General features: G+C 36.3%; 1 protein-coding gene across 3 annotated transcripts in view; it reads left to right on the top strand.

Annotated features, from left to right (window-relative positions):
- Positions 1–9,528: 9,528 nt before the first annotated feature.
- A1cf (APOBEC1 complementation factor) overlaps positions 9,529–23,553 on the top strand; it is an 85,232-nt gene continuing 71,207 nt past the window's right edge. For 2 of the 3 annotated variants that reach the window (XM_005385901.2, XM_005385900.2), the window contains exon 1: positions 9,529–9,613. The gene's annotated coding sequence lies outside the window, so the exon portion shown is untranslated. The remainder of the gene's footprint in view (positions 9,614–23,553) is intronic. The other variant, XM_013514917.1, reaches the window with a different exon arrangement.

Raw genomic sequence — 23,553 nt, 5'->3', positions numbered from 1 at the left:
CTTTATGCCTTACATTGGTCCCTCATGTATATGTCACACCTTTTTCATGGCACATTGAAGCTAGCACTCATGCTTTCTGTCTCCATGTTGTAGTCAGTGCTTAGCACGGGGCCTTTTATAAGCAGACATTCAAATATTTGTCTGAATCTCCTGGAATTAATTGTTAATGTTATGGATATTTAATCAATTAGTTAGTTAAAAAATTTATTGAAAGGATAAATAAACTACTTTGACATGAAGTACACTTTGAGCTTTATAAGATCCTATCACTGACAATTTTTCACATTAATAACTGTTCTTTATATAACTAAAGTTATGTAAGATTGGTACATAGCAGTGGCCTAAGGGCCAAAATCTAAAAAATATTGTCTAATTTGAGATACCTTCACCAGTTAATATGATGCCACTAATACTACAGTCCAACTGTAACCTTGCAAAGAAATAGAATTCACAGATATGAAAAAGAGTTCAAATCTTATTGAAGCTTAAACACATACTGGCTACAGCTTTCTCATTATCCTTAATAAAGGGTGTATTATTTTGCCAGTGACAAATTTCATTTGTCACATATAATTAGTTCTTTATAAAAGCAGTACCAGGTATAGAAAACTCTTCAATTTCTATCTAGTGCTTTCCAATCAGTTCAGAGGCATTCAAAATAAGGGGACCAGAATGTGTAGTATTAAATCAAATAGGACAAATACTTTCTCATTTAAACAACATGAAGTTTAGTGGTGTTGGAATCAATGCTAAAAGCATCATTTTCCCTTGATCTAAATAAAAACTTACAAGTTTATATAAAAGATAGTAAAATTCCAAGTAAGCACTGTCATATAATAACCTTGACCTGTCGCCTCAACTGTCACTCACTTGATCTCAATTCCACTGATGCTCTTCTGCTTCCTAAATTCTCTGTTTTTTCTCCCTCGTTGGTTCTCTGACTTTAATATGCATTATAATCACCTGCTAAACTTGCTAAGATGCCACTCCCTGGTCACATCCTTACAGTGTCTGATTCAGCAATTTCACTAAATTGTCTAATTAAAAATATGCTTCCTACAATATAGCATTGATACCAACTGGGACCTTGTTAAAATACTGTGAGCCCAGACCCCATTCAGCTCCACTGAATTAGAGTCTCTACCTGTAGCATCCCTAGGTGATTCATATGCACATTAAAGTTGCAGAGACACTGAGCTACACTCTTCTTCATTCCATCTTATTTCAGTTTGTCTCCTCTATAGTGTCCCTTCCTGTCTACTCTGGGACATTTTATTTAAATCTTCTCCATGTGTCATATATCTTCACTGTGAAGTGTTTGACATACAAAAGTAAATGAATCAAAGTTCTTACCACAGTGGACTTTATGATGTCTTCAGAAAGATAGACAATAAATAGAATCAGCAAATGAGAAAAAAAGAGGTAACTGGATTAAGTTAAGAAAGAAAGAAACACAGAATGAGAATCGAGTAGGTACTAGTTTGTCCTTATGTCCAAGCAATTCACATAAAGGATAGTCAGTCCATACCTGAGTCATTCATTGAGCTGGGTATCCATGACCACCACAGAGGAGGAGAAGGAATAAGATCCCTACTTACAAGTTTCCTTTAAGATGCTATTTGGTCCTTTATTCTATGAAGGACAATAACATGCATGAAATGCTTGTGTGCTCCTTTACTAATATTCTGCAAACCATTATAGAATATTCTTCTAACCTGTTCTTCATAGTGCTCCTGAAAGTAGAAGGTAGTTATGAACACTTCCATTTTACAAATGAGAAAACTAAGATTTAGGAATTACATGGCCAGATTGTGAACCCTCAGACTTAAGCTGAAATCTCTTGATTCCTTGCTTTCTCTGTACAACCTATGATAACTTTTTTTTCCTGACACAGTGAGCATATCCTTAATGAGACGAAACCAATCTTAAAGACTTGTCTTGGCCACAGTTACGTAAGAGTATATAACATTTGCAGAATGATGAAAATGTCAATCTACTTCCCTGCTAAAATTTAAAAAATAAACAAATAAAACAAAAAAATGCCTCTTTGGCATAAAATTAGTCATCAGATATTTTAACCCAGAGGAACTTAGCAAAGTAGGTCTTGCTGAATTGAGTGTGCCTTTAATTGGTATTTTGGTTGAATGTCCCCTTTGCAACAAACAAATCCAATAATAACTGCTATTAATATGGAGTTACCAAAACTGGTTGAGGTTGGAAAGTTTGGTTGTTCCACTTTCCATGTTGCTGCATTGTGTGAAGTTAATGTGTCAGAAGTAATGTGTGTAGGTAGGTCAAAATATTTCCAGCATGAAAATATGGAAATATATTGGTTAGTCAAAGCAAACACAACATGGGATGCATTTTAAACCCCAAGATGGCTTCCTGTCCAATTGTCTCACCTCAGCATCCAGGCACAATAGTGCTACCCAGGGCACCAAGCATACATTTTTTTGGTGGTATTTTGATGCAAACTAAATACACCGTGAGCCCTTACACTTGCTCACGAATTCCCTTCTACCTTACTCATAAATTTTTCTGGATAATGAACTAATCATGCTATTAGAAGTCATGTTTTGCTTCAAAAAACTGTAGCTAACATCCATTGATTATTTATTTTATGCAGACAATCAGCTAATTTCCTTATATAATTAATCCTTAAATTCTCCACTTTAGATAGGAGAAAATTACCATCAAGAATTTGAATATTTTCACCAAGACTTTCACATGTGAGCAAGTGAGTTGGAATGTGAACAAGCAAGAAATCTAGCTGGAGATCCAAATGCTGAGGCAGCTCAGCTTCCTACCAGGTGCTTAGCATCACTACCAGTTGTATTACCCCAGCGTGGTTCAGTACTGACTGCCTACATCACACTCAGAACCCACCAAGTTCTAAGGTTAGAATACAAGTTTCAGTGTTGCTTATCCCAATTCTTTTTTCCACCCCTGCATAGTCTTCTTCCTCAGACCCAGTTTTCTCTATTTAAAAAAGCAGATCAGACCAAAGACTTTTCAAATTTCATTCATTTGGTGATGCACGTGAAACCCAACAAGAGAACAAAAAGACATAAATCTCACCACCATTTCTCCTCATTAGGTAAAGGGAAAGAAAAACACATTTGTCCATGACTTGAAACCCTCACACCCAGAACTCTACACTGCCAAGAGAATTCTGCAAACAGGCACTCGTTGTCAGCCTTCCTCATCCTATACCTGTATACTCTGACAGGAAAGCAATGCACAGGGAACCTTCCTAGCCTCCTCTTTTCTAGACCCGACTCCATCCCAACATGTCAAATTCAATGTTAAAAAACATCTTTTTACCAACAAACTTATTTAGCAAAATCATTAACCATAATATATACTTTTGGAATAGCTAATATTCTAAGGAACATAGATATTTTCTTATACATATTCTTGTTAAAATTCAAATAATACTGAGGTGAGTATGTTTACTTGCTATAAATTTCTCTTACACAGTAACCTGTTTTTTATGAATGCTGATTTCTATCACAAATCTGTGGATAATAATATTTGGATGATCTACCTTCAAATGGGTCAAATGTGTTGCTTCTGTTGCCTTCCCTCAAATGCATATTGATCTTGGTGGTTCTTTTCTTTTTCACTGTTATGTATCAATTCATTTCTTAATGCATCATCTCTGCTGATTATTATTTGAATTTCTGATTTATGTTGTATAGTAGTCTCTCTTTGGCAAGTTTACCCGTGTGTGTGTGTGTGTGTGTGTGTGTGCGCACATGTGTGTGGTGTGGAGAGTGAGAGAGAAAGAGAGGGAGGGAAAGGAAGAGGGGAGAGGAGAGAGTGTATAAATCACAATGAACATGAATTTAAAATTAGGCTCATCAAGCAGTTGCTTCAGTTTTCTTCAAAAGTTTAAAATTCTCTTCACAAAATCTTCTTATTAATTTCAGCCTACCTCCTTTAACTTGAAAATATACAAATGCATATAACTAGCGTTTTATTATTCTAGTCTTGCTATTTTTGAATGAAGTTGCTCTAGCATTTATTAAGCAAATCAGAAAGAAAACTACCTTTTTATTTCATTGACAAATGTTTTCTGACTTGAATATAGAAAGTCTGGATGCAGTAAATTATTCCTGTTTGAATTCAGGCAATTACAGATGTCAGATCTAGTTTTTATTGGAAAAATATTAGATACCTTTAAATTGCCATATTTTACTTGCAAGATATTTCATCAACATGAAGAATTCAAAATATCAATGAAGAGTGGTACACTGTGTGAAAGATGAAAATAGTTATATTTATTTCACAGTCTTGCCTATGTGTGTTTTGTACACAAATGCACATGTATACCATAATGCATCCGTTAATGACCAGGGTTCATTCTGACAAATGCCTCATTAGGTGATGTCATCGTTGTGTGATCATAGAGTATATTTACACAATCCTGATGGTACAGCCTACTATACACCTAGACTATATGGGATACCTTATCACTCTTGACTACAAATTTGTATAGTGTGTTATTATACTGAATTCTATAGGCAACTGTAACATAGTGGTGTTTTGGTAGGCATAGATGAGTAATATACCTATATAGGGCATGCACCATGAATGGAGCTTATAAGACTGAATTGTTCTGGGTGAGTCAGTGATGAATGGTAAGGGACTGAGATGGCCTGGGATATTACCACCCACTACTATAGACTTTATATACACTGTATACACAGGCTACACAAAATTTGTAAAGCTATGCTTGGCTCAGGAACAAGTTCATCTTAGCCTACTGTAACATTTTTACTTTATGAATGTTTCTAAAATCCCTTTTACTCTAATAATACTTAGCTTAACTGCAAACTTGTTATACAGCTGTACAAAAAGTTTTTTACTTTATATCCCTATTCTATAAGCTTTTTGCTATCTTTTTTTTACTTATTAAGGCTTTCTGTTGAAAACTAAGACAAAAACATACTCCTTAGTTTAAGCTTACACAGGATCAGGGTCAATAGGGTATCACCTCTGCCTCCACGTCTTGTCCCACTGAACTGTTTCCAGGAGTACTAGAGTTAGAATACGAATGCCTCCCCCAAAGGTCCATGTGATGAGGGCTTCATCCCCAGAACATGGTACTATTAGGAGCTAGAAGGAACTACAAGAGGTGTGGCCTCGTGGGAGGAAGTCACACCACTGGGCATGCCCTTGAAGGGGATATTGGAGCCCTGGCTCCTCATGCTCACATTTTGCTTCCCGGCCACTGTGAACGGATAGTCCCTAACTGCTACACACTCCCATAAGGACGTACTCTGCAGTCACAGAGCCAAAGTAACAGATCAAAGTGGCCATGGACAAAACCCACTGAAACTGTGAACTCAAATAAACCTTTTCCCTCATTAAGGTTATTATCTCAGGTATTTTGTCACAGTGATAGAAAGCTAACCCAAGAAGCAATACCACATATAGAGCTATTGTCTCCTATGATAGCAATGCCTTCACCTCTTTAAGTACCTGTCTGAGACTGTTTTCCAGCTAACTTTTTATAATATGTGGAAGGAGTACTCTCTAAAATAACAATAAAAATATAGTAAATACCATAAACAAGTAACATAGTCATTTATTGTCAAGTATTATGTACTATATGTAATTGGATGTGCTATGCTGTTATATGAGTTACAGTATGGGTTTATACCAGCGTCACCTCAAAGACATGATTCATTACAGTACAATGTCATCATGGGCATGGTATCACTCAGGCAACATCACCTCCATGTTAATCCTACAGGCCAGCACACATGTGGTCTGTGGCTTTCCAAAACATACTTACCTGCCACATGACCATGTATTTTGTCTTAGCTTTTTTCAGAATGTCCCTACTATTTGAACAGAGTATTCTCTTTTTGTCAATATGTAGTAAAATGCATCCAAATAAATGAGTAATGGCACGGTCATTTGAAGGAAGATTATGTGATAATCTGATTTACAAAAGAAATAGGATAACAGTACAAAGCAATTTGGAGAACATTCATTAAACACAGGAGAACCTGTAAAAGGGAACAAATAGTGAAAGGCAGCAGAGTTCAGGTATAAAGAGCAGGGTCAATGTTGCACCCACTTCCTTCCATGGTTTATACTCTAGGCTTATATAAATTCCAATTCTCATTTAATCCTACAATTCTGTGACATTAAAATGCCATTCAAATGGTCCAGGAAAACCAAATGTAATTGAGTGTGTATGTGGATGGAGGGTATGTGTGTGTGTAACCAACTCAACACTAGATGGCCCTAGTAACAAAAGGAATGAATTTTCCACAGCCTAAAACCCAGAACTACACCATCTGAGAACTAATCCATCTGAGAACAGATGGATTCTAACCCACTAAATCAAATTCCATTGTCTTCCAAAATCATGTATACATAAAAATAACATTGAACATTTATGTTTAAATGCTATGACTTTCCAAAAGAGCAAACATGAATCCTAGAAGTCTGTTTCACAGATAAAAACAAGTTGCATTGACAAAGCCTTGAAGGATGTAGATTTAATTTGCTCTGAAATTATTTCACTTTCTATTAATATAATACTCTATTATTTTAATGTTATTTTCACATATACCAAGTGATTTGACCCTGTCAGTTCAGTAAGATAGATAAGAGAGGTAGATATTTTCCTTTTTAAAGGCCAAGACAGTAGGACATAGACAGGATATGAATTTGTTCAAGGGTATATGTCATATAAATTACAGTGTTAGTACAGGATTCCCAAGGTCTTGACTCTTGGATCAGTGTCATTTCTATACAGTAATCAGGAAAAAGCTTTCCACTATATAGTGTACCTGACACGGCACTTCCATTCTTTAGAATACTCCCTGCAATGAATTAAATATCCTCACACAACTATAAAAGATTCAGAAACTGAATATCAAATTTCTAGAGACTGGACAGAAAAGCAATGTCATCGTATGGCAATTTATTCATCACCGTACACTCAGAATATACACAAATGGATTCTGTGTTTCTCCTTCAAAGCCTGCAGTGACTTCCCATTGTCCCAGGACAACAATGGAAAACTGCAGCACCTTTATGCATGGCTCTTCAGGAGCTGCCACCTGATTCAGTTGCTTTCTCTCTATTTTGTCCTCTTATGACTCACAGCCAGCTTTCTATTAGTTATTTGAATTTGTGAAACTCATTCCAACTCAGGGTATCCACATATGCTATTCCTACCAACTAGAATGACTCCTTCCCATACGCACATCCCTCAGGTCTCAGTGCAGATATCTCATATTCTGGAGATGTTTCCTCAGCTACCATTTGGTCCACCAAACACAGGTTAGGCCTTGTATTTTCTGCTATGTTTAGCATCCTGTACCTCTTATTCATAATATTATAACAACTATAGTGAGTTCACGATTGGGGTATTTGTACCCTTAATCTGGTCTATTAACTAAAGAGCAGCATAGTATTTTGCCAACTTCCAAAGTTGTGATCAATGATAAGAAATACCTTTCACATCATAATTAGTCCACAAAGGTATATAGGTTCTTGGAAAAAGAGGTCCATGAACAATTCTTATCCTTTCTAGATTTAAGTCTGTTGATTTTTCTCTTCTATTTTTAATACGTTGGATGCAACCTACCTTATTGAGTCTATAAGCTACTAATAGCCCCAACTTTCATTTTAAATAGTCATCCACTTACCAAAACTCTTAGCAGAAAGTAGATGCCTGGTAATTTGCAGAATAAACTAACAGAAAATTAATATTTACCAAGCATTATTTAAACTTGGTTGATTTTTACAAAGTAAAAGCGAGCCACGCCATGCTAATTATAGAGGGGTCCCAGCTTCTCTGCCCCAAATTCACAAATTTTCTCCCTAAGCAGCCTTCAGAAGAAGAGAGGCTGATCCATTATTTTAGCTTTATTTCCAGTCAATATAATTGTATCACTATAACAAACTGATTTAGAAAATAAAAAGCAATAACTTAATAATGTTACAGAATTCATCACTGCCACTGACTCTTATGAGTACTAGGTGAATTACGGTGAGGGGCCAGGCTGGTACCCTGAATTTGTGTGGCCAGCCTCCGGAGCCATGAAAAAGAAATGTGTGTTATAGAAGACACTCAGTCTATAGTATTTTGTTTTTCCAATGAAGTAATATATTTATACCCTCATTATTAAATTAATGAAAGACAAAAACAATTCTGGATCATCTAAATCAGTATAGGATACAACCAGAAGCAATTTGACTTGGACTTCTGAAATGACCATGTCTTAATTAATACAGTGATTGGAGTCTGGGTTAGGGGCATGAAATCTGCGTTCAGATACTAATTCTCCTTACTTGCTGTATGAACTTGAGCAAGCTTTTCAGTTTGTCCTCTGCCTGTTTACTCATCTGTAAAACTAGGACAATGTAACACTTACATCATGGGATTATTTGGAGGGTTTTATAAACCAATGCATAAAAAGTGCTTAAAACAATGACCAAGACATAGTAAGTATTCAATAGATGTTACTCAACACCATTGCCCTACATTTTTCCCCTTGGAAATAAACATTTGAAACTATTATGGGAACCTTTCCTATCAATTAAGATAGGTGTTGCCAGCTGTTCTTTGAAGACTCCATACTCCTCCAGAATCCCTTTGGCTTTTTGTTTTGATGTCTAAAACACGAATGTCTAACTTCATGGACCAGTACAGCTGATTGAGGCCCAGACATTATGTCTGCATTCCAAGTTGGCTGCAAGGAGAAAGCATATTCTCTTATAGAAACATGAACTTTTTCTCCTTCTCTTTATTCTTCTCCTTTCTCTGTAATTTTTTTTTTTTTTTCCCCATCTAGGATTTTCTCTACAGACGGAAGTTGTTACTAGAGAATTAAGAATGTAGAGTTTCTATCTTTGAACACACCGTCTCTCTATTCTTCACATGTGGTCACCACTGAGATTTCAGGCAATTAACAATAGCATTGGCTTTCATATAAGCCCAGCACGTAGCTGATCATTATGTTTTTACAGAACTGGCTCTTAAAATCTGAATGAGTAGCTTGAATAAAAAGAAGTATATTTTCCTTAACCTGAGCTGGCCTTAATCTACCCACTTTGTGTGTTTTCTGTTTGTAAGGCAGCATTTATCTTCGTACTTGAAACTCCACCCTGGAGGTAATACAGTCCTACAAAAATTGTGAAGTACAGAACTATTCTCCTCAATTATATTAGCCTTAATGTCACTTTGGCATAGCAAACGAACAAGAGAACTAACATAAACAGAAGCTTAGTTACCCAAATTGCAATACATTATATTTTTAAATGTATAAATCAATAAAATAGCTTCAAAATAGTATTCACCCCTACGGTTTTTAATGCAAAATGCATTTTAATTCTGTAAACTAACACGAAAGATAATTTTGTAAATTCTGTTTGGGTTGTAAGAACCCATTATCTGGTCAAAGGGCTGTATGGACAGAAGAGACAGGGTGAGTTAAAGTTTAACTCCCAGGAATTGTAAACCAAACCTGAAGCCACTGAACCTTTGGAGTTTGATATGACGATTAGAACATAACCACAGTGACACGTTGAATTCGCCAAATCAAGGAACCTTTTCCGGGTGGGGATCTCTGAAATTACTCAGGTATGGTCCATGTGTTTTGCTTTTTTCTATGTCAGGTCTGTGGAAGTGTGCAGTGTGGTATTTGTGACAATATATGAAAACAACTTTTACTGTCTTCTAGTACCGAGTCTAATCCAGGGAACTGTGTAGTTTGTTTCTATGTCAAGAAACAACAGAACATATTGGAATAATCATAAATCTCAAAATGAAAAGAATACTACAAATTTCTCTTTGATTTAATAAATTTCTAAGACTTAAGAAAAGTAGATTCTGCCCTGTGGGTTCAAAAATGGGGCTAATGTTCTGAGAAGTTTATTTGGCTCTAATCGGACAGCAAGGAGAGTTGTGGTTTACTGCCTGTTATGATCCTAGGACCCTGAAAACAGGAATGTAATTAACATCTCTGACAGATTTTGAGTTCTCTGCATGGGTCATAATTTCTATCATACTTTAAATTTCATATATTTAATTATGCACTCCGCTATCACCACCATTAAAAAAAAAAATGGTGATTTCTTACTATTTCCTCTGTCATTGTCCTGCTAACTGAAAGAATGTCCTAAGTTATTTCTTCATAATTCTTGCAAAAAAAATAACAAAACTGTCTTCGAGTGTATTAAATTGCAGCCTTGGAAGAGCTAATAATTAGATCATTTCTACAGTTTGGGCAACTGTGCTACAGTGGATATATTTTCACATTATCATTCTGTTCACCCCAAAAAGGTGATTGACAACTAGAATCTGATGATTCTAAAGAAAGAAAAATCTGGGCATTTATCAAGAATATCCCATTCCTGTCAGAAATTTCCCAAACTCTCTGATTGAAATATTTCTGTTTTATGATTATGAAAGTTCCAAGAAGAAAATTTCCATGATAACTAAATTTCTTTACTACAGAGATTCATACATGCGCAGGGTGAATCTCCAAGATGAAGAATGTAAAATTATTTGTGCAGTGTAGAGGATTAATGTTTGCCAGACATACATTGATATAAATTAATACTACTTATAATTCATGAGCATCAAAAAAGTGTTGTCTGATATCTAACATTTTTTCATAATGTTCTGGGAGCAGATAATCAGAGGATAATTCTGGAAGTAAAAACTCACTTATCAAAGTATTGAGACTTCTGCTAAATACAAAGAAATAGACAAATAACTTACAGGTTCATCCTTAAGGAGTATATTTTCTGAAATAACATTGAGACTACACATTTTAGACAAATTTTATATTTTACTGGTCTGATTTATTACTTAGTAAATGTGAAGAAAGAAAAGATAGTCGGCAAAAAAAAGAAACTGTCATGAACAAATACAAAATGGCATAATGGGTATAAAAATGAATGAATAGTTATTTCCAACTGGGCTCGTACTAATCAATCTTCTGATAATTTAAACATTTTCTGCACTATATTTAGTGGGTATTAATAAATGTGTCACAAAAAGTGACCATAGTCAAGTAAATGAAGTTAAGTGCTGTTACACAATGTTTATTAGTGTCTTGCATATTACACATTTAACTCACATCTATTCTTATACCATCACATAAGTCCCCTCTCCCCTGTGGTTGTTCTCATCCTTTTGTCTAATAAGAGTCTCCCTTCTTCTTTCATGTCATCTCTTCTTTTTAAAAAATATTTCACCTATAAAGGAAAACATGTGATCCTTGTTTCTAAGTCTGAATTATTTCATTTGACGTGATGATCTCTGGCTCCATTCATTTTCCTGCAAAAGATATGACTTTTTTCTTCTTTATGGATGAATAATACTTCATTGTGTATATATACCATATTTTCTTTATCCATTGATCTGATGATGGGCACCTAGGGTAGTTCCATATCTCACATATTATGAATTGTACCCCAATAAACATGGGCATATAGGAATCCCTATAGTATGCTGATCCTAACTCCTTCAGGTATATATCAAGGAGTGGTATAGCTGGGTCATTTGATAGTTCTATTTGTAGATTTTTTTGCAGAACATCCACACTAGTTTCCACAGTGACTATACTGATTTACATTTCTACCAGCAGAGTACAAGAGTTTCTTTTCACCTCATCCTCACCAACATTTCTTTCTTTTCTTTTCTTTTCTTTCTTTCTTTCTCTTTCTTTTTTCTTTTTCTTTTTTTTTTTTTTTTTTTTATGATAGGGTGGCTAGAGTGAGATGGAATTTCAGGGTAGTTTTGATTTGCATAGGTCTCTTCATTTACCCATTTATGGATGGAGCTATTTTTTTGTGTGTCTGAAGTTTTTGTTGGTTCTTTATATATTCTAGACATATATTAATCCTCTGTCAGCAGAGTAGATATCAAAGATTTTCTCCTGTTCCATAGGTCGTCCTTTTGCTCTACTGGTTGTTTCCCTTACTGTGCAAAAACTTAATTTGATGTAATTCCTTTTGTTGATTCTTGAGATTATTTCCTGGGCTACTGTGCTTCCTGTTCAGGAAGTCTTTGCTTGTGTTGTGGTTCTAAGTGTTTTCCCTGCACTTTATTCCAGTAGGTTCAAAGCTTCAGGTCTTTTACCTAGGCTTTGATCCACTTAGCACTGATTTTTACACAAGGTGAGAGATAAAGATCTATTTCAATCTCCTACTTATGGATATCCAGTTTTCCTAGCAACTTTTGTTAAAGAGGCTATCTTTTCTCCAATATATGTTTTGGGCCCCCTTGTCAAAAACCAGATGGCTGTAGTTGTGTGGGGTTTGTTTCTGTGTCCTCTCTTCTGTTCCATTTGTCGGTGTCTATTTTGGGGCCATGCTGTTTTGTTACAGGTTTGTTTTTGCTTTGTAATATAATTTAAAAATCAGTTTCGTGACGGCTCCAGTATTGCTCTTTTTGTTTAGGATTAATTTGGCTATTCTGAATCATTTTTGTTTCCATGTGAATTTTAGAATCTTTTTTCCATTGTTGTAAAAAACATCAATGAAATTTTCGTGGGAATTACAGGAAGTCAATAGATTGTTTTAGTATAATGACCATTTTAACAAGATTAATTCTGTCAGTCTATGAATATGAGAGGTCTTCCCATCTTCTAGTGTCTTCTTCAATTTCTCTTTGCCATGCTGTGTAACTTTCCTTGTAGACATCTTTCACCTACTTGGCTAAATTGATTCCTAGGTATTTCTAAGCTATTGTGAATGCAATCAGTTTCCTGATTGTTTTTCTCCACTAGTTTTATTATTGCTGTACAGAAGACCAATGAATTTTTATCCTGGGTATTAGACAATTAAAATCAGGTCCTCTTACTGTATGATTGTTTGAGTAATAGCATATATTAAGCACTATATTGTAAAGGACTCTTCTAAATACTTGCTATATACGTTTATCCTTAGAACAAACATATGAGGCAAGTACTGAGTTTCAGACAAGTTACCAAATAGGCTCATTGTCACCCAGGTAGCAAGCAGCAAATCTGGGTTCCCCAGCTGAGTGGTCTGATTCTAGAATACAAGGATGTAACCATTATAGTGTAGGGACTGACTGTGTGTATAGCTATGTTCACTCATTGTGAACATAGAACAAGAGCAATGGGTGATGTTTTCTTTCTTGTGCTTACCTTACAACAGAACATGTTCTTCCAGGAAAAGCTATTAATGTCTCTCAGAATTAGTATTCCTCAGAAAACTGATTTTAAAATAATAATTTTTATAGCCTATATCCACCATTCATTACAACCAGAATCATTGAAACAACATCACTTCTGAGATCATCACACTGGAACACATCTAGGAACCATAGACCCTTGTCATCTCCACCAAACAGGACTGTGCCTACCTGAGAGGCTCTTACAATTAATTACAAAATAATGCTGGACTTTTCTCTAGATGGATTTAGGTTGGAATGCCTGTTCCAAAACTTCCTCTGTTTATAAATTTGTGCATATTATTTGATTATCCTGAATTTCAGATTCCTCAGTTGTGAGACAGGCATAAAATTTACTCCAAAAATTTGTAAAGATTAAATAAAATGATAAAGCCAAACAGTTAAGCAAAGCCCCCAGTGCTTAGCAATTCAGCAAAATTCTCCATTTTTCTCTTTGTAACAATCTCTTAAAAACTTCAGCAAAATCTCTTAAGATTTTCCAAATGTATCCATCAGCTGCTGTTTGTCAAAACAATACCATTAAACAGAAACCTGCATAAAGGAAGTTTTGATTAATCACAAAGTCTATTCTATTTGTTTAAAGAGGTGACCTAAACTTCTTTGTTTAAATATTAAAACACCTATAGTGTATATTTATTTTAGATGATATTGCTCAAAACTCCTAGTTAAAAGACCAATACCCTTTTGCCTCAAACCCATGGGACACTCAGCTCTGGTATACATTCATTTCACCACATAATCAATGCTAATAATCTGTTTCAGTAATTGTCTCTTAAAATATTGCCATCCCTTAGAAAGCGGGGCAGTACTCTGAGTACTGTTGCACAATGGCTTTCATTGCTTGATGTGTCTCTAAATGACTCAATAAGTTCAAACAAAACAGTATTGATCCACAGAGAATAAACACCATTTTATCTTGTTCATGGAAACAGTAACCAGGCTCTTCTAAAGTGCAGTTCTAACAGTCTAAACTGCCCCAGGAAAGCGACTGGAAAAGGAGCCCCACTCCTGCAGTGACAGTCTATATTACACATCTAAACCCCATCTGCTCCTTGGCCTGAAATTGCAAATCCAGCCAGATATTATTAACAAATATTTACTGCCATTTGGATCAGGAAAGGAAGTTTATCACTTCATGTCATCAAATGTAATACAACTAGGTTACCAGCTTTAAATGTTATTTAGAAATTTTAATTTAATAAACCAAAATTTTGTATCATGTACATTTTGGCTGATACAAATCAAAAATTAAAATTTAAGCCAGGCATGTTGGTGTACTCCTGTAATTCCAGAATTCTAGAAATCTGAGGTGGAAGGACTGCGAGTCTGAGCTGGCATGGAAAGCTTGGTGACTTAGCGAGACTTTGTCTCAAAAGTACAAAGGGCTAGGGTTGTAGCTCAGGTGAAGGCCCTGTGTTCAACCCCCAGTAATAAATATGTGTGTGTGTGTGTATATATATATATATATATATATATATATATATATATATATATATTTGGTAACCTCTCAGGCTTGGTTCCTGAACTCTCATGGGTACCAAATTCATCACACGTTCAAGTCCCTTATATAAAATGATGCATGGTTTACATATAACCTACTCACATCCTTTGGTACACTTTAAATCATCTCTAGGCTATTTATAATATCAAAGACAATGTAAAAGCTATTAAATAGCTGTTTTTGAGGGACTATTTTTAAAGGACTATTATACAAGAAAACAAGCCTCTGCATGTCCAGTACAGATGCATTTTAAAAAATATTTTAAATCTGCAATTGATTGAATATATGAATGGGAAAAACCACAGATTTGGAGAATTGTATTTCCTTTCATAAAAATGGCTGTCTTCCCTAAAATATGAGGGTACCCTGGGCTCTCAGATTTATTTTTAGAAATGATATATAGGTGGAATTGTATATATTAACAACCATGTGGAAACCGTTTTTGAAGGGTTGTTTTATTCCAATGGGGATGGATCTCTCATAACATTAAGAGAGAAATAGCAAAGAGAATGTAAGAATTTTCTCTAGATTGCACAATTATATACAATGCTCTGCTCTAGTAAACAATATGACTGAAGAGAATCAGCACGTGACAATTTGGCCAGACAGAATGTCTAAGAGAGCAAATTGGTTTGTAATTCTATAAAACCCCACTTTCTATTATGTAATAACGTCTTCTTTGCTCCAGCAGTTAAAAAATAATCATTGTTTTTGGGTACCCAGTGGGTTTAAGGCACACTAGATGTAAGTACCAGAATTAACTTCCCTCCTCCTCTATTCTCATAGAATATTCTAGCCTATAAAAATATTTCATAAAAAATAAATTGTATAGATTTTTAAATGCTACATCTCTGCATAGTCAATTTAGTCTTCTTAGCTTTTTAAAAAGTAATTGAGTTATTTAATTAGTTAATTGAAAGATATTCTCACCCCTATTTTTATGTACCATAGCGCTGGTTATGTAGTGGGTCTTCAGCCACTCTCCTGGAAATTAACTGATTTATTGAGTGGTTAAGAGGCTAGATGTAACAAGGAAGAGAAAACACATGGGTCCACATGGATTCTAGAGAAAAATCAAGTCCCACGCTGGTCCCAGAAGAAAACAGCCCTACAAAAGTTTAATCCAGTCCAGATACCATAGTAATGTAGTAGGAGGTGTGAGAGAATGGAGGGTTACAAAATCTCCTAACACGCAGTTAAGAGACTGGCAAAGCATTATACACAAATGCAATTGTTTTTTTATTTCTAGTGTTTTGTATTTCACTCTTTCATGGAGATTCTGCTTATCTCTTTCAGCTGTGGCCTTCCACATGAAATAAGCTGGTTTAGTAGATATATTTAAACCCCAATGCCTCCAGTTATGTGCAAGCAAGGTCAGCAGTCAGAAACTGGGGGAACAGAACTGTGGGGGCTCATAATCCTTGTCCACCCCAGGAGTCCTCTTCCTAACCTCTTTCCTAAAGACCTCTTAGAGTTCCTCCATGTTCAGGCATTTCCCCCACAACCAATCAAAGTTATCACTTTATAATTGTGATAATGTTGATATTATAATAGCTTAACTTTGATATTCTCACATAGCTCCTGCTACATACCGAACACACTGGCAAATTTTTAAATTCTCCTACAAAATAGATATTCTTGTTACGTCATTTTTCCAATGAAGGCCTGGGAACGTGGACAAACTGTCCTAAATTTACAAGCTAATCAGTAATGGAAGCAGGAATGAATCACAAGACTCTGGCCCACACCCCACCCCTGCAAACTGAAGAGAAATGGAACACCAAAAAGCACTGAGGCTTGGAGCTGGAAGGAAATTATGAGATCCTTTGTCAGAGAAATGCTATATGAATTTCTCAAGGATAGAAGAGACAACTGTTAGGTGAGAAATCAGGTGGGCCCTTGCCATTATACACCTACTTCTCATCGTACACAAGTCTAACTCAGCCTGATTCTCTATGCAAATTTTAAGAGAAAAGATTAATAGGACCTCCGTGGTTAAAAGTTCTCCTTTCTTTCTATATCCTGAACCAAAGACTCACACAGCCAGGGACTCAGTTGACACAGACCCATTCTGACACTTGGGAGACTGCAAGGTTCAGCCCACAAAAGTATGCATAAGCAAAAGCATAGGCACCCTGAACATTATGACAGGATGGGCCCTGAAGACGTCACTGAAAATACAAAGTAATTGTGCTGAAGGACTTGGATATCTAATAACTAAATTATGTTAGTATCTAAAGAGGACACAGCTCCTCCCATCTGGAGGACACACCTTCCTCCCCATGGGAAGAATAACTGGGCTGCTAGGTCCATGTTTGCTAAGGGAGTCCCATATTAGACTGACCTAATTTGGAAATTTAAATTGAGGCTCCCAAATAGCTGCTCTACCAGCCAGAATAGAGTGATTCATTTAGGATAATAATGAGTTAGTTTCCTTCTGGAAATTGCTAAAACAGTTCCTTGTTAAAACTCAAATTAACTCGGTGCCAAGAATGAATGAGAAGGACACTTAGCCTGAAAGCGCATAACAGATTGAAAAGAGTGCCAAAGCCAGGTGTGGTGGCACATGCCTGCAATCCCAGCACTCAGGAGGTGGAGGCAGGAGGATAGGCGTGGGTTCGAGCCCAGCCTGGGATACACAGTGAGACCTTGTCTCAAAAATAAATAAATAAATAAATAAATAAATAAATAAATAAATAAATAAATAAATGGCAGGGAAAATATGGTGGGAATGATACTCAGGAGAAGCAAGTTCTAACGGGGAAGAGAGGATGCAGAAGGAAGGAAGCCACAGAGAACAAGAGGGTGATATGAGGGACTTGAAAAGCAGGTATTAGTCTGACTTTTGAGGAAAAACTTATTTATTAAATAAGTTTGCTTTGCTATTAAATTCATTCAAGCACCATATTTACCATATAATTCTTTCATGTCACTCCCTCATTGTACCGGGTATTTAGTACAGGTATATTGACTTGAACTGGAATCAGGGAATGCCATTATGTGATCCCTTAGGACATTCTAAGAGAAAAATCTGTGCCTAGAAACTCCTTTTTATTTGTCTTTACTAAACAAGCCATGAGGTCAAATATTTTCTGTAATAATAATTCAGTAACACAATTGCAAAGACTTCTCTAATGCTGCATGATGCATAGTGTTATCATGGCCAAAAAAATAAAGACTATGTTAAAGTAGAGGATTCTAGACACAGAATTGCTGGACTCAAATCTTGACCCCACCCTAATTATTACTGTATCACCTTGTGCTAGTACTTATCTTCTCTATGCCTGTTTCCTCATCTGCTGAATTTAGAACTGATTTAAGAATTATCTCAGAAATTACATGCAAAGGGCTTAGGACAATATTAAGCAAGTGTGTGGAAACCCTTAACTCTGATAGCCATAATTCTAATCACATTTCTGTATTGACAATAAAAGTTTTAATAAAAGCAAATGGTTAGGAGAAAGAGGCCACAAGGTAAAAATGTGTAGAACGTTTTTCTAGATTGGAATGAGGAGGCAGAGAAATTAATTCTGTCCTTACCACTATTTGGAGCCAATTTCCCTGATTCTGTTGCATTTGTCCAAGGCAGAAATGCTCTGTGGTTAAGTCTGTATAGAACCATTTGAAGAAATCTAGGTAATTATTGAGCAAAGCAGGAGAGAAAGATGGAACTTCATGCCAGAGTGCAAATCTCTCTTGCATGATTATTTTCATTGTTACAACAGCAAAAAGATTAATATTCAAAGCAACCTATAAAAATACAGGTAATTGTCAAGGAATAAGATGGTTATTAATACTTAGTACAGCAAAATTGGAGCATGAAATAAATTACTGTTTCCCTAAATCAGTCCCCTAGGCATAGGGACTTCCTGAAGAGTCAAGCTCCAAAGAGAAAATTGAACATGGTGCTGGAGAGAAGCTCAGTGGGACACTGGGACTGCTCTGGAAAGCATTAGAAGTCAGTGTCCATTTTAAGAGAAGTGGCCAGATAAAAGGACAACAAAGGGAGCCTTCCTTCTAAGAGGGATAGTGTGTAGTCATTCTATTACAGGGGTTAATCCTTGAAGCCACTTTGAAATTAAGGAATTCTACTACACATTATTATGTTCCAAGTCATCTTTGTGTCTTAAGGCACTCTGCACTCCATCCCCAGCTCAACATTATTTAACAACTATTACTCTTTTAGACAAATGTGCAAGCACGTCCTCCTGTTCCCCATTAGATCTGGGTATGGAGTTTATCCTGGAAGAAGTTGGAATTTGTTAACTTTTGCACTGAGAATTTAATTTAGTGGCACCCTCCACCCAACACTGGAGTTCAACACTGTTCTCGGTGCTACACCAGATCCAAAGATGCATTATGCTTTTATGCCTAACTTGAGGGAACTGCAGAGGCTTCTCCAGAGCTCCCATTGCAATCCTAGGGTAACTGATCACTCCCTTCTCCAAAGGCTCTTCTTTTGCTGGAAAAAGAATATTTCTTTTTAATGGTTAATTAGTACTTTCCCAAAGTCTGGAAAAGCACTCTTCTTGCTTTTTAATGTGAATTTTTAATTTTGGGGAGGGTACCAGGAATGAAACTCAGGACCTTGTGCTTGCCAGACTGTTGCTCGTGCCGCTGAGCTATGTCCCTGGCCCACTACTTGCTTTTTAATTTCCAGATATAGCACAGTTTTAGATGCCTGATAGATGTACCATATTGCATGTTGAATTAGTCACTTCACTGGAAAGAAACGTAGTAAAGAAAACACTGAGTGCTTTGTGCCTAGCCCCACGCTCTGCGCTTACCCTTCCTCTCTGAGGCACTACTACAGACCTAGGTGGCAGGCATCACTGTCCCCAAATACGAAACTAAGACAGTTGAGCCAGGTTTTGAGCCAGGTCTGCAAAGGGTGAAGGAGAAGAACTCCAGTATTTAAACTTAAATCACTATGAATCCAAGATCCTGTGTTTCCTCAAATTCAATGCCATTATGCTTATAAATCAATAGTGACCAATACAGGGCAGTATGCAGCACAATTGGAACTGCAGGAAAAAGAAGGCAAAGTCTGTAACATTCAGAGAGGCTATATGAAATTTTGATTTACTTTGACAAGCATCTATGAATTAGTTACTAAGTGCTCAGCACTAAGGTCTGGAACTAAAGACATGTGCACATACCCTCCGGGAGTGTGTAGTCTTCCCTCTCCCTATCCTCTTTGCTATAGTCATAGTTCTGCCCTTTTTCCCACCTGCCCCTAAACTGCTCTCTTTGCCTCTAGTCCACTCACCACCAAACTCATAGAGTCACCTTCCTGCAGTACACAGGGTTCTGGTAGAACTCTCCCAGGAACTTTATCACAAGATGAAAACATTCTGTAATGCTGATGTACAGTCCGTACCTTCCTACCCTACCAGCCATACTTGTCACGCACACTTCCTTCACACTGTCCTAAGTCCTGCCTTCAACATTCCAAACACGCTCGGCTTCTGAACCATCCATGACATTTTCACTCACTCCTCTGTCCCTAAGAGTCCACCTTTCTTTCCTCTTCACCTAACTCCATACCATCCTTCAGCTGGTCTCAGTAAAGGTCACATGCTATAAGTTAATGGAGTTAAAGGTGGAAAAGTTTGATAAGTGATGAAAGAAAAGTTGACACTGACTGACAGTGATAACCTGTGGGGGCACTGAAAGTATTTAATAGGAGAGAAACACAATGAAAAGGATATCTAGGGAAATTACTCAAGATTGTGCAGGTAATGTTAGAGCTAGAAAATACTAGAGACTAAATCAAGATGATAATATAGTATGAAGTGATGGTAGAATAGATAGTAATTAATGACAAAAGGGCAACATATCAGAACTTCGTGGCTGGCTAATACACAACCAGGAATTTAGTAAAACTAGTTTATTTCAATGCATGTAAATTAGCATAAAATCAGAGTGTACATAAATTGGCTTTTTCAAGGGAAGCAGGCTTGTTTCATAGAAAAGGTCAGAGTCATTTAGTGCCAGTTTAACACAGAGCTTTAGATAGTTGGATTTCGTAAACTTTGTTCAAGAATCAAATGTTTTCCATTCATCAGGGATTGGAAGTCTTGGAGAAAATTGAGTTTTGAACTTAAATTTTTCCAAATTGATTTGAGGAAACCATATATAGCCACTAATAAAATACAGTCTAAATGAAAGAGAGACAGAGAGAGACAGAGAATAAAATAGATCACTCACAACTCAACATGTTTTTGTAACATGCCGTATATAAGTGGCCCTAGCACTACTGAACAAACATCAGTACTGCTAATGGCTTCTTTTAAACCAAAGAACATCTACACTACATTCCATGGTTACTATTTTATTGATTTACAAATCCACTTAAAATTAAACATATATGCAAAGAAATTCTACTCTTCTCATTAAACCATGTCGTTCTTGAATTTCTCATCACTGGCAATGCTATTTCCTGGGGTCTTTAAGAAAGTTAGGCATGACAAAAGGATTTGAGTATCGTTACTTAATTATGATAATACAAAAGTCATTAGTCTCAAAATTTGCAGTCAGAAATTAAGATGCCAAGGTGAGCCTGTGTGTATTCGTAGTCCAAGTCCAAAGGCCTGAGAAGCAGGACAGCCAATGCTTTGCCAGTCTATGAGCTAGCAAGCTGTAGAACCCAGAAGAGTAAATATTTCACTTGTAGTCCAAAAGTCAGAAAAGACTAGTGCTCCATTTCAACAGTTGGGCGGGAGTTTCCTCCAACTAATCTTACTTGTCTGTGGAGGGCTTCAACTGATTAAATGGGACCCAGCTCCATTAGGGAGGACAAATTGCTTAACTTACTCTACTACTTCAAATGTTAGTCTCACCTAGATACATCCTCACAGACACACCCAGTACAACATTTGACCAAATGTCTGGGCACCCAATAGCCTGGCCTTTCACATTTAATTGACCTTCACTGTATAAACTTAAGGGAAGTAGACGTGTTATCATGTTATCTGATTTAAAAACTCTCCAATGCTTCCCTCTTTTGTACCCCTCCTCTCATTATATGCAGTTTTCATCTGCTGTTAAAATTTTCCAGACTCTCTTTTTGGATGAAAAACCTACCATTCATCACTTGATCTCGAGCACTGAGAAGGACACACACAACTATCTCTGGTTCATAGTTCTTTATCCTCTGAAGTTTTGCAAGATGCTGTTATTGAAGGAGCTAGTAATGAAAGGAAGGAGATATATGAACAGACCTCTTATGTGGTGCTGTGCTACCACTTTGGCAGCCAAGAGTTTATTCACCCAGGAGTTTATGCACAATTATGTGCACGTCTGCTAATGCACTCACACACACATGCACGCAACCACACGTACACTGCTCTTTTCTCTTCTGAAAGCTGTCCTCACTCTGTAATAGTCACTTTCATTTCACGGCTTTAGCATTTTTTCTACACATAGAGCAGTCACGAACAATAGCTATATGCATACAATGTTCGGTATCTTTTTAGTACATCCTCACTGAGACTGACTTAAAAACAAGTCAACTGACCCAGAATCTAAAAAGCATGAGAGTTTTTTTAGGCAGTTCTGATCACTATTTTTAAATGTCAGAAATTCAGAAAACATTTACTGTTTAAAAATGATGCACCTGCCTGGCAAGTGCAAGGTCCTGAGTTTGATTCCCAGTACCAAATAAAGATGAAAACATAACTAATACATTAGAGAAAATGTGGGGCCATTCTTCCTTTTCCCCTAATATCTAGTCTTGAACCTTTCTTTTCCTTCTCTTAGTGAAAATGTTTATGCATCTCTCCTATTTATTTGGCAGGTAGGATAAATTCATTACCCTTAATTGTTTTGTTTTGACATTTAATGTGTAGAGATTAGCACTGAAGTGAGCAGCTCTAAATTCAGCTGAATGTTATTGTCAACAAGGGGCCTTTAAAATATACCATTCGCAACACTCCATTCTAGATCAGCTGGATCCAAATCCTCTAGATGTGGACAGGCCAATGCCTACAGTCCAAGCACAGGTGATTGTGATTCGCAAAACCAGCCAGGGCGTCTGTTCCTTCTGTACAGCTCCTGCATCTCACATCTGTTATCAGCTGGCTCTGCTGATTGGTGACTGCTTTTGCGCCAGCGAGGAGTGTGTTAAATAGAGGTACAAAGTTATGACCATACAGTAAGTTACTGAAGTTACACTTAAGGAATTTACTCAAACTGGACACAAATTCTCTTTGAGAGTGTTACAATGAAGCTGTTTTTGAGAGCAAAATAAAAAATAGAGAAGATGAGATTTAATGGAATTTTAGCTATACTACTTGTTAAAATTTACTAACACTAACTCTTAAACATCAAAGAGGCCCATAAGTTGATGTTTTTTATTCTTCTTCTTGTTTTCCCTTATATAATTCACAGTTACAAGCTAAATCCCAGGAATTTAAAGGGCTTCTCATTGATATTTAAAAGGAATTTGAAGCGAATAAATGATGAAATATCCTTTGAAGTAGATAGAATACTCCTCTATAATTCCCATTTATAGAGAAATAAGTTAAAAAGTACAAATGTTTCTATTGAACCATAAATTTAAGTGGAATAAAAATAAACTGTTCTGGCTATTTAAAATTACTTTTTCCTCAAACAAAAGAGGAAGGATTTCTAGATGTCAGGATCATTTTACAAAAATGATGGACTGTGAGCCATATAAGTATGTTTAACTTTCCCAATAGTTCTGGTAACTTTTTGTGAAATGAGAGTGTCTGATTCCTGAATTTAACAGTTTTATTTAAAATGGGAAAACATCTCTCCTCCCCTTCCCCTGCATTTTTTAAAGCCCTGATTTAAATCAGGTACATCATCATATATAATATATATATAC

This window comes from Chinchilla lanigera, unplaced genomic scaffold, assembly GCF_000276665.1.
Source record: "Chinchilla lanigera isolate Chin_1 unplaced genomic scaffold, ChiLan1.0 scaffold00024, whole genome shotgun sequence".
NCBI lineage: Eukaryota > Metazoa > Chordata > Mammalia > Rodentia > Chinchillidae > Chinchilla > Chinchilla lanigera.
The sequence above is the reverse complement of the archived record's forward strand: the minus strand, read 5'-3'. Positions and strand labels throughout refer to the sequence as shown.